Genomic DNA, 12,502 nt, shown 5'->3' on the forward strand with positions numbered 1-12,502 from the left:
AAATAATTTCATTTACTTAAAACTATATATTTATTAAAGTATTTCTTAGGAAAAGTTTTCTAGTATAGCAGAATATAAGAAATAAGGAGAAAAAGCTCCCAAAAACACTAAGTATGGCTTGTTCTGTCAACTAATATTCATGGTAAAGTCCTATTTCAAGGAAATTTTCTCATAAAATGTATTTTGGAGACTCAATCCACTCAGAATATTTCATTATTTGTAATATTTCACTTAAATAGCAAGGAATTTTAACACATGAGAGTACTCACAAGGTCAAAGGTGCATGTACAGCTTCCCATATTAGGTGTAATACCACCATTGATTTTCCCCTATTAGTCTTTGTTAAATTTGCACTTTTCAAAAAATTGTGCAGAATGTGTCTTTGTTTCAAATAAAGAAATACTTGGCATGAGTAAAGATTTATCCTGTCCAGTACTATAGAAAAAATTTCACATAACATTTCATTGCATATAAGAAAACAACCATCACTGGAAGTTAACCAATCAAATTTTCCCCCTTTTTTAACCTGTGTACAAGCTTTAGTAACCATGTAACCTCAGGTTTCCAAAATATTCTATAGAAACCCCAAATAAAGAAATAATGGTGCTTTGAAATACCCAAGATATAATATGTTTATGACTCAGAAATGTTTTACTGCAATGAAATGTAGGATCAATTACCTACAACTGTCAAATTCAAGGGAATATTTTTTTTCGACCTATTTTCGTATGCAACCGGATGTGACGTACTATGATTTGGTGGTATTACACCTGTAAACAATATTAAGTATTTCACATTTCGTAATCTTCTACATGATTTTTTGGTAATTTTTCTGTTAATGTTATCGATGTTTTTCCTCGTAACGAGTATCAGGAAATCTAAACAGTCATTCCAAAATAGAGAGTTGGTTTTATAATGATAGAAATCTTTTCTTGCCACCATCCGGGCCTTTCAAAGCGTAAATGCAAGGTTGTTCGAAAAACCGTGCGCATGATACTCTCCATATATGGAGTATCTGTATTAGTGTCATTCAACATTGACACAGGCAATTTTTTAACGTTAAATGATTTTTTCGTTAGAAATTTACATCATTTGTTTTATACCAAAAAATGTTAAAGTTAATTTCATCCGAATTGAACATACTTGAGACAAGTAATAGCTTTTTAATGTTATATTTTAGGTTGTCTTTGTATATTTATTCACAGCTATTTCACACGTGGGAAAGTTGAGAACTTAAAATATTATAAAGACTTGTCCTTTGTAGAAAACCGTAAGTTGGACTGTTCAGAAGTGAATGGCGTTTTGTGTCGTTTGTTTTAGTTGCTATCTTATTTACGTTTACCCCCTTCTCCTTGTAATCATGGTATTACATAGATTTTAAGCGCAACGTTTTGAATATGTTAATGTGTTATATATTGCACATATTTTTCGTAAATCTTGTGACACAAAAGCAATTTTGCGTATGAATTTTTTTTCTCGTTAATAAACTAACTGAAGATTGTATGTTTTGTTTTTATAAATTCAAGTTTTAATTAATTTCACTTGAATCTAATAATGAGTTTTCTTTTACGTGAACTTTGATTCTTGTTTATTAAACGTGAAATTTTAAAATTCAAATTATCTCTGATTCACGGGAATATAACGGGAAAATACTTCAATTTCAATTACATAATAAGCAAACAAACAAAATTTTAAATATCTTCATGTACCACAACAAATAAGAACAACTCCAATAAATATATGATAAACATAATTTTGTGTTTTCATATCCAGAGTGATTTCCTTTACAAGAGTCATTATGTCAAAGTCTATACTTCATATTAAACAATAACCGGAAAAATGTTATGTCTTTTGTTTTGCTTTTTCGAATCAGGGTTCAATTTCATGAACAAAATATTTCCTAAAAAGGAAAACATTATTTTTAATCATAACAGTTCATATTTGAAAATAATAAATGGCATAATTTTCGTGTGTGTGTTAAATCTACCGCATATTTTGAAACTGGTAGTACCTTTGAATTACTTTACGGAGAATTTACAAAATACCATGTTACCACCATTGACCACGTAAAGCCACCGGAGGTTTCATACCCTAATACTCATATTGCGAACAAATTCAAAATGGCCGCCTGATTGGAAAATTGTTAGATAACATTTAAGATTGGAGTTTGTCTGTTCAAAACTTTCCAATGATTCTGAATGAATAAATTGTTGTTAAATATGTATCCGCAGATAATAGACGATTATGAATCCTGAATGAATTAGAAAGTTTACGTCATCTTGAAAAACTAGTAAAAAAAATAGATATGAGAAAATCTAGATCTGAGAGAACAGGGTATGTATACAATCGGGATGACGGTCCTGGTTGAAGGTCAGCGGATATATATTTAATTTGTGCATATCATCTGGTGGTAAGACTGAACATATTTGGTAACGAAAGTCATTCCAAAGACATCAATAAAAGGATTTGTGAAAAGTAGAAATATTTTGATTTGGTTTTTGTACATGAACATGACACATTTGCAGTTGGCATCAGTATGATGATGGTTCTGTTACATAGAAAGATACGAAATTGTCAAGCAGTGTTCTTCGTATTCATCTACTTACGAAAATGAAGAAATTTATTGACAATTGTATTCATCTTTCATTTTTTCAGTAACACTAATACTTAACTTGCATTGTTTAAATGATATCTAAAGTTTGAAAGGTTGTTCACATACTTGATGTTGTTATTTTTCATGTATTCTCTGCATAATAATCCTCTCTAAAAGATTTGAATTAGTTTTCATAATGATTTTCCGTCATGGATGGATACCCCATATCATTTGGTTTTATTAATTTATATAACATAGTTTCAGTTATCAGTCAGATTTATAACCACTCAGTTTCTCAAAGAAGGTATACCGTAAATTACACTGTGACATATTTTAAAACACATTGATTATCGTCTGAACTTCGTATGCACTTGTAATTGACCTTAATGACCTGTACCAAGTTAAGATACACTGTCTATTATTAAGTGGCTGGTGGTACTATAACAGAGACAAAATGTCTGACTGAAAACGAATAATTTCAACAGAGAAAAACTGAAAAATATACAATAAATATAAAATTTATTACCAAAAGTATAAAAATAGTATAGTATTGCCCTTGGGAAATCATCTCAGCTACTTTTGAAAATATTTTAGCTAATTTTGAAAATATTTCTCCGTCGAATTCCCTGAATCCTGATCTGTTGGAAAGCGTTTAGTTTTGCGCGCGAACTATGGATGCTTGCGAAACAGTGGTTGACAGGAAATTCGACGTGACCTGTCCTATCAACTGTAGTATAACTACAAATGTAATGAATGTGAGTTGTAAGTTGATAGAACTTGGGGGATAAAAATTGTCATTTAAAAGACTGACCAGTGATAAAAAATGCAATGAATGGCCATTGCTCAGATCATAAAAAAAGAATGATATGAGCTGAGTAATCCCCCAAGTTGTAAGAATTTTTAAAAAGGGAGTATATGGGAGCCTTCAAATCGCATGTGAGAAAAAAATATATATATATACATACAAAATATGATGCACAATAACATAACGATAAAGTGCGAATGTATCTTGAAAAAAAAACCCAAAAAAAACAAAAACTCGTCACATGGCTGAATATTAGAAAAACTATAAAGTTCACATCTGTTAATTTTCACGTTTGCTTGCAGGCTCTAAATTGAAATACACATTTCTCGGCAAAAAAAAAGAATGATACAAATTCAGTAAATTATTGTAAAAGATAAGTCCACGTGTATCAAGGAAAAAGAGCAACTCTTTACACGGCTGAATATTCTAAAAAAACAGGTTAATCCGAATCATATAATTGTCACTATAAATTAGACTTAAAGTTAAAATACATTGTTTCTTCTCCTAAAACGATTATATATAAAGATGTGTCCAAGTGTATCGCGAAAAAACAGCAAATCTTCGAAATGGCTGAATACTTCATAACAAGTAAAGTTTATTAATATAAAAGTTCAATTATGGTCACAAGTTCACAGGTAAAGTACATTTGTTGTTTGGAAAAGAACATACATTCAAGTTTGATTATGTCCACATATCTATAATGACTCAGATATTGTGAAAGACTTTTAACTTTCCGAGTCGTGTCCTTGAAAATCTGAATATAATGGCAATAACTGGCCGATGTCCACCGACCAAGTATTTGATAATCTAGTACATTTTTTTTAAACTTCTGACGAAAAAGTCCCGGTCCAAAAGCGCTACCATTCTCTTTGACAAACAATGGATCTGAAAAACAAAAAGATGCTTCTTTACCCTTCCTGATTGCGATATACTTTTTGATAGCAGAGAAGGAACAAATAGTATGATCAGATTTGTGAAGCTGTATACTGACACCTTTGTGAAAATGGACTGTCGTAGAGGATTTAAGGTGTAGAATAGCATACGAATCAAGAATCTCAATCTCTGATTCAAACAAAAAATTCTCTGAAACTGACATTATCAAGATGCTTAATTTCTTTATTGACAACATATTTGTTATGTTTGGAGGACGTGTTTTTCAACAGACTGTCGGAATTCCAATGGGAACTAATTGTGCCCCTGTTCTTGCCGACTTGTTTCTTTATTATTATGAGGCTGACTTTATACAGGAACTTCTTAGGAAGAAAGATAAGAAGTTAGCAATATCCTTTAACTCTACGTTCCGCTATATAGATGATGTTCTCTCACTAAATAACACAAAATTTGGTGACTATGTTGAACGAATCTATCCCATCGAACTAGAGATAAAGGATACTACAGATACAGTTAAGTCTGCATCATATCTTGACTTACATCTAGAAATTGACAATGAGGGTCGGTTGAAAACAAAACTTAACGACAAAAGAGATGATTTCAGCTTCCCAATTGTGAACTTTCCATTTCTATGTAGCAACATTCCAGCAGCGCCTGCATACGGAGTATATATCTCCCAATTGATACGATATTCCTGGGCTTGTGTTTCCTATCATGATTTCCTTGATAGAGGATTGCTGCTCACAAGGAAGCTATTAAACCAAGAGTTCCAAATGGTGAAGTTGAAATCATCCCTTCGTAAATTTTACGGACGCCATCACGAGTTGGTTGACCGTTATGGAATAACCGTTTCACAGATGATATCGGATATGTTCCTAAAGTCGTAAATACAATACCCTTCCCTTTTCACGAATGTGACTTACCGAATTAGACTTTTTACCGGATTTGTAATAACATAAGCAATACGACGGGTGCCACATGTGGAGCAGGATCTGCTTACCCTTCCGGAGCACCTGAGATCACCCCCAGTTTTTGGTGGGGTTCGTGTTGCTTAGTCTTTAGTTTTCTATGTTGTGTCATCTGTACTATTATTTGTCTGTTTGTCTTTTTATTTTTGGCCATGGCGTTGTCAGTTTGTTTTCGATCTAGGAGTTTGACTGTCCCTCTGGTATCTTTTGTCCCTCTGTTACACTTAAATTTACAGTAGAATCAAAATGTTTTGAAACTGTAAATTCGCCACATCTAATTTATTAAATAAAAGGCTACTTTACAAGCCGTTTCTAGCATACAATCAGTAAAGGTAGAGAAACGCCTGCTCTAAGAGAATTGCAAATTCTCCTAAGTACCTGTAAAGTAATGAGAAGGCGTGGTTTTGGATTATGCTCTCCTTGTATACGTTTGACAGCGCGCATTATCATATTGAGAATGAGTCTATGGAGTGTCGATTCATTTGTATAGTCAAACGGATGTAAGTAGTATTTCATATTCCAATCAATCAAACCAAATTACTTAAATACCTACAAAACGCGATACGTGAACAAGATTCGTGATTGACATCATACAATATCACTCGGACCAATGCTAGCGGTCGTCTAAACTTGGAGAAGTTTTCTCCATGTTGAAGTAGTCACTTTGACTTTGAGAAGAAGGACCGCAATAAAAGGATGTTGTGATATTGTTTCATGATTTGAAATATCATATCCTTTCTAACATTTATTCATTTGTTTTTAATCGATATCGGTTCCGTAATATATATTTTTAGGATAAGACGTTGTTAAGTTTGAATGACTTGTTTGTCCTTGTTATGTTTCGCAAACAATAAAAACACCATCTAATAAAATTGTGCCTGTACTCTGATGATTTCAACCTTATTACTTCAGTGATTCTCGTTGCAGTTGTAAACATTCAACATTAAGCTAGTTTATATATATTAACATGATAATCGGATAAAAAAAATATACTTGTCTTAAATTGAAAACTGACTGACTATAAAAACCCGTCTATTCGTATTGTCTCAATAAAATAATAGTTTTAAAGAAGATGTACATATACATTAAATTCGACAAATTTCCTTTAGGGACACCTGAAACTTACTTAAGCATTTGGAACCGAACCATAAGAAATTAAGGCCGAGGAGCCGATAACCGAAAAGCATAACAACGTTAAGTATAGGGAGACGATAGTGATAATTTATAAGCCAAGTAACTTATTCATGTTAGTACTACTAAGAGCCTTCTATATGCATAGTATAGAAACGTGATGCTGCTGGGTGACAATAACTAATGATCATGATCTCTAAAGTATCGTGCAAAGTTTACTAAATACAACCTGATGCAACATCGGTTTCTGATAATAATTCATATCGTACATGGTATACAGAATCTGAAATTCTACGAGTAACTTCTAAATCACGTGTCGCCGCGATATAACTTTTTGTGCTGATGCGGTGTAAAGCAACCACCAATCAATCAATCTAAATCACGTTATCAAAATTAAAAATGTAAATGAACAAATAGATATAATTAATAAGAAACAAAATTCACATTAAAAAAAAAATCAATGCATATACCGGTAAGCGAATTTCATGGAACTCTACGAACTCTTATAAAAATTATTTTAATTGTTTGTTATTTTGCCTTTTGACTCCATGCATGTTCTATAAATGTAGAAAATATACGTAGTTCCATTAATCAATCTTGAAACTGTAAACATGTGTATATGTGTACCCAGCAAACACACAACATTTAAAAAACATTTTTTAAATGTCATATGGACGTCTCTCACAAAATATTTCAATAAGATATCATTTAAACATAAAAAAAATGTTTATTTTATTGTTTTTGAAATGTTTTATTTCTAACATTTAAGTAAAATGTTTTTACAACATTAACAAAATATTATTTGCTAATATCTTTTATTCATGTTCTCAAATATTGTTCTAAAATATCCCGTAGATATTTCATAATATAAAAAAATAATATTTTCTTCAATTGGTAATTTATATTTTAACAACATTTAAAGTAAATATTTTCCAAATATCCAAAAAACATTCTACAAAAAAATGTTTTACAGAAAATATAGTTTTGCTATTTGCATAAAATGTTTTATAACGTAAAATAAAAATGTTTTACATAAAACATCTGAAAAATATCAGCTAAATGTTTTCTATAAAATATTCTGACATACACATTACTTAATAGTCTTACTGATATTTTATTCAACATTTTACGGATATAAAAATAACATTTTATTTAAACTTTATTCAAAACCACACAAACAACGTATTGTGGAATTAGCTCGGTTTTTTTTCAGGATAAGATATAGTACTACATTTCATCAATATCAGGACAAGCAAGATACTATGGTTGAAATCCTTAATTGATATCTTGAAGATCCTTGAAGTCAGATTTCATTCCTTCTTATATTAAAATTCAAAAGAGTCAACATTAAATTAAGCAATAATGTATTAATAAACAATCACCTTTCTTTAATGTTTATTCATTTCGTTCGTGTATATTTTAGAAATTAAGAAATGAAAACTGTAACTGTACTAAGTTCAATTTTCGTATCGTTTATATGCCTTACGGAAAACCGACCTTTTCCGGAATCGACTTTTGTTTTATCACCGGAAATGATTTTGAAATTTGAATTTCGAAACGATGACAGGATATCAACAAAGAGAGCCAAGAAAATTGTTTGTTACGCGATATATACTCACTTGGTAAGAATGATTAATCTGTTAAGATGAAACTTGTGCATTCATTGTGTGTGTTCAATCATAATCGGAACCAAATTACATCTGTTTCTGGAGGTGCGGATCAATGTTTTGAAAAAAGGGGGGCCCCTGCCAAAGGCAAGCAAACGTTTGGAGTGATACTTGTAAATAGTCTATACATTTATCTTATAAGTAGCTCCATAAGGGTGGTCGGGGCCCATTAATCCGCCACTATTCAAGCATCTACGTACAACAATTATGAATTTGTTCATTAATATAAAAAAAATATCAGGATATGTGGCTTGTGTGTTTGATTGCCAATACACCTTATTGCTATTTGTCCACCATTACTGGCCATGGACATCACAAAAGTTCCCTTAAAAAGTTGCCGTCATATAATAATATTTGACACCACAATTGAAAGTAATACACCTTATTGCTATTTGTCCGCTACTACTGGACATCACACAACTGTCACGAGTTCCCTTAAAATTTTGACGTCATCATAAAAAATATCTGATGCCACAATGGAAAAGTGATAGGTGTATTATTGTATGACGTATGCTGACGTAAAAAGTTCAAGCGGGACAGATTTCCAAATACTGAAATAGCGAGAAGGTGTATGAGACAGCTATCCACCAGAATTTAAATGACTTGGATAAAAGAAATTATAGGTCACTGTACGGCTTTCAAAACTGAGAAAACCAATGCCATATAGTCCACTTTGAAGCCTTGACAAACAAATGTTAAATTTTTCTCAACACAATTGAAACAAAACAACTAACTGCCTTCATTAAATACACATTATGAAAAAGAAATTTGACAGACTTAAACCAACAACAACTATTGCAACAAGCATGACTCAATACCTTGTTTCCGAAGCACACAAACAAGTTACAATAACACTAATATAAGCACCATTTGTGTATGTATGTATTTGCAAAACAGTAAATTAAATTTCCCTTAACAGCTTAATGAACATTACAAAGACTATGTAAGACTTCAGTACAAGCAAAATAATATAAACTGTTGCTTAAAATTATATTTATTGCTTCATACACACAATGTACATACAATGTTACTTTGTATCTTTTATTTTTTAACAGGAGCTAAAAGAAAAGCCACAAAGTTCAATATGCAGGTTTACAATTTGGAAGTGGCGCAGGTTCTTTGGAATGTCTAGAACCTTTCAGGAGAATTTTTTTGAAGTAAGATTTTCATACAGAATTACTGTTATTCCATATTTAATTCAAATATTTAGCATAAACAATGCATTACATTCAAGATTAAGGGCATACAATACAGAAAAGATATCTGGATATTTGAATAAATTATTTTTTTTGTGACAAAATAGAAACAAGTTGTTTATTTAAATCAAACTTTTAGTCCAACAGTGTGCTTTCATAAACAACAAATATGCTTTCCTTTGAAGTATTTCAAATACATATATAAACAACTCATTTAATGACATCTGTGGGTTTCTCGGAAGTTAAGTTATATTATTATCATCATTGCGAAAACAATGCGTAACACTTCGATAAGTTATTATGTGCCTATAGTATACTTCTAGGACTGTATCATATGCCCTTAGATACAAATGACAAGTTATAAACTATGTCACTCTACAGAGTTTAACACTTAAAAAGGGCAATAAGATGTTTAATGACATTATGTAGCAGGGCTTTTAAAGGCCCCTACATGATACAATGCATTTAATGAAAACTAAAAAAAAAACAAGAAAAACAACAGCCTGATTTATACAAAACAATAAAATAAAAAAAATATGATAGACAACAATCAACAAGTATACTATAATGAAATAAGACTCTTGACTGGACACATATCTAGTCTAAAGTTTTTTATATGTTTTTTTTTTAATAACTAAATGAAGTTCAGCGTGGCACATTGCTCTCTCTTAACACGGTCAGCCATTTATCGTCCCCTTCCGACAGACTATCATCGTTATTTGTTTCAAAACTTTAAAGGGGAGGTGATGTATATCCTTCAGGCAACGTGAATCATTCTATAATAAAGGAATGTGCAAGAAGTTTATATACGAATGTAAGATTAATTTTTTTTTCAGAAGCATGGCACAGCAAGAAAAAGATATAAGACACTACAAGACATTCCAAGTGATTTTGAATAAGACAATTGATTGACTTTTTCAATGTATTCTTAAATAAATCAAATAGTTGATGTAAAATGGTGTTTTGTTCTCATCTCTTCAGCCAATTATCAATGATTATTGACTTAAGATGTAACCCTATTAGAAGTGTAGTGTTTTAGTTTAGAAAGAGAAGTTGTATTGAAAAATCTGAATTTGGGACACAAGTTTTAGTCAATGTAACTTGAACTTAAAAATGTGTATAATGTTTGCTTAATGTCCAATGGCATATATGTCGTGCATGTTCAGGTTGACATATGCATGATGTGTATAAGATAGGTAATAAAAGTTGAGAGTGAAAAACTAAACATTATACCATTGTGGTTGGAATGTGGGCTTTCTTGCACTGTCTGTCGTCTGTCCACCTATATTTGTCGGATTTTGTCCAACAAATATTTTCATCACTGTTTTTCCCAAAACTAAATGAGTTCATATTTAATGAGCTGCTTGATAGTGATGAACTGTGATTTGAGAACATTTTTGTATCTGCACCTGTTTCCTGTTTGCTTATACATTGTATTTCAAAATGTTGAATGTTCTCAAATTTTTCATTACTTTAATTAGTAATGCTGATGAACAGAATGACTTCATATTTGGTAAGTGGCTTGATCATGATGAGTTGTGTCTGCCATTTTGGATGTGTCAAAATTTGTAGATACTTCTTGTTTTTAGAGACTTTGAATTGATTTCATATGCTTAGCAAAACAACTGATTTATTCTTGTTTGTATATAAAATTAATCACTGTGTATAAATTAATTTAACTAATGATTTGTTATTTAAAAAAGCAGGAAACTCAATCAAAAGTACAGAAATTTTTATATTGATATGATCTAGATATCAACCAAAAACATCTTCTTAAAACATGTTGAAAACATTTTTTAGGCACAGTCTCACTTGCAAGAAAACATCCAAAAAACATTTTTATAACATTATTTGAGGTTCATGATGTTTTTCAAACGTTCAGAAAATATTTCTAGAAAATATTTTTTAAAAGATTATCAAAATGTTTTATACGTCATTGTTTTTCACATTATCATGATATTTCTTTACAACATTTTAATGATATTATGCAAATATTTTAGAAAATATATTAGAAAACGTTTTAGCGATATATATTCTACCATACATTTAATGTTTTTCTGACGTTTTTTTGTGATATTTTCAAGACATTAGACACAACATTTTAAAAACATTTTAAAGATGTTTTTGTGTTTGCTGGGTAGACATCAATTAGGAAGCAATAAATCATGTTCCGCAATTCAGATGAATGATAATGTATAGAGTGAAAATAAATGTGTAGTAATTTTCGATTGTTTATGAATAAACTGTAAATTCACTTGTAAGGATAAGATATGAAATCGATTATTAACCAGCGTATGCGAAAGTCTCTAATACTATACAACAATTTTCAGAATATAGGGATTCATGTAGAAAATAATTTTAAATACAATTATATGACCTGTCTGAGAGATAAATGTAGAAAATTCAGGAGACATGTCCAAACTATTAACACTGGACACTTTTAATTTGCAAAACACTCATTTGCAAATCCGCCGCCGCCTCTCCTTAGAGCTACAGTGTCGTGTATATAACCAAAATGTGTGGAATTACATGGGATTCAATAAATTCATTGCTTTTCTGCTGTTATTATTATATATATTTTGTAATTTGATTTAGAAAAACATGGGATTTTCAATATCCCTTGGGATAGGGCAAATCCCATGGGATTGACCATTATCCCATGGGATTTTGGTTAAATCCCATAGGATTTTTTGGGGTCCCATGGGATAATTGTAGTCCCATGGGAGAAATCAAAACCCATGGGACTATAATTATCCCATGGGATTTTAAATATCCCATGGGACAAAATAAAATCCAATTAATCCTATGGGATTCAAATTATAAATATACAGTAATGTGTATGTAACAATGAATTCTGTTTGGTAGTAAATTGTTTTAAGATGAATCTTTTTAGTTAAATATCTTTTTTTCCTTGGAAATGTTAATGCAATTATATTGTTCTATAACTGTTCAAAACTAACCTTTTAAACAACAAAGCAGATAATGTAAGTATCAATATATGTTTATTTATGAATTCTAGAATACTTTTTTGAAACACAATTTTTTCCCATTTGGAATCAATGAAAACTCTATTATTAGGCTTAACATACTAGAAGCTTTTCACATAAATCTAATTTTTTTCAGGATATCCCTCTATCCAAAAAATAAATAGTTTCTTATCATCCAGCATTGTGTGATCGTAATGTATATTCCACTTTTTGGCCATTCAGCACAAAACATTGTCATTATTGTGGTTTTAATATCTTTAGATA

The 12,502-nt window shown here is 30.8% G+C and overlaps 1 long non-coding RNA gene across 1 annotated transcript; it reads left to right on the forward strand.

The window, feature by feature from the left end:
- The first annotated feature begins 7,400 nt into the window (after window positions 1-7,400).
- LOC127710139 (uncharacterized) lies at window positions 7,401-10,207 on the forward strand. Its single transcript, XR_007986003.1, has 3 exons — window positions 7,401-8,010; window positions 9,111-9,212; window positions 10,088-10,207. It is a non-coding gene; the product is annotated as an uncharacterized LOC127710139 (long non-coding RNA).
- The last annotated feature ends 2,295 nt before the right edge of the window (window positions 10,208-12,502 follow it).

The sequence above is a fragment of the Mytilus californianus genome, unplaced genomic scaffold (assembly GCF_021869535.1).
Source record: "Mytilus californianus isolate M0D057914Y unplaced genomic scaffold, xbMytCali1.0.p SCAF_7, whole genome shotgun sequence".
In the NCBI taxonomy this organism is placed as follows: domain Eukaryota; kingdom Metazoa; phylum Mollusca; class Bivalvia; order Mytilida; family Mytilidae; genus Mytilus; species Mytilus californianus.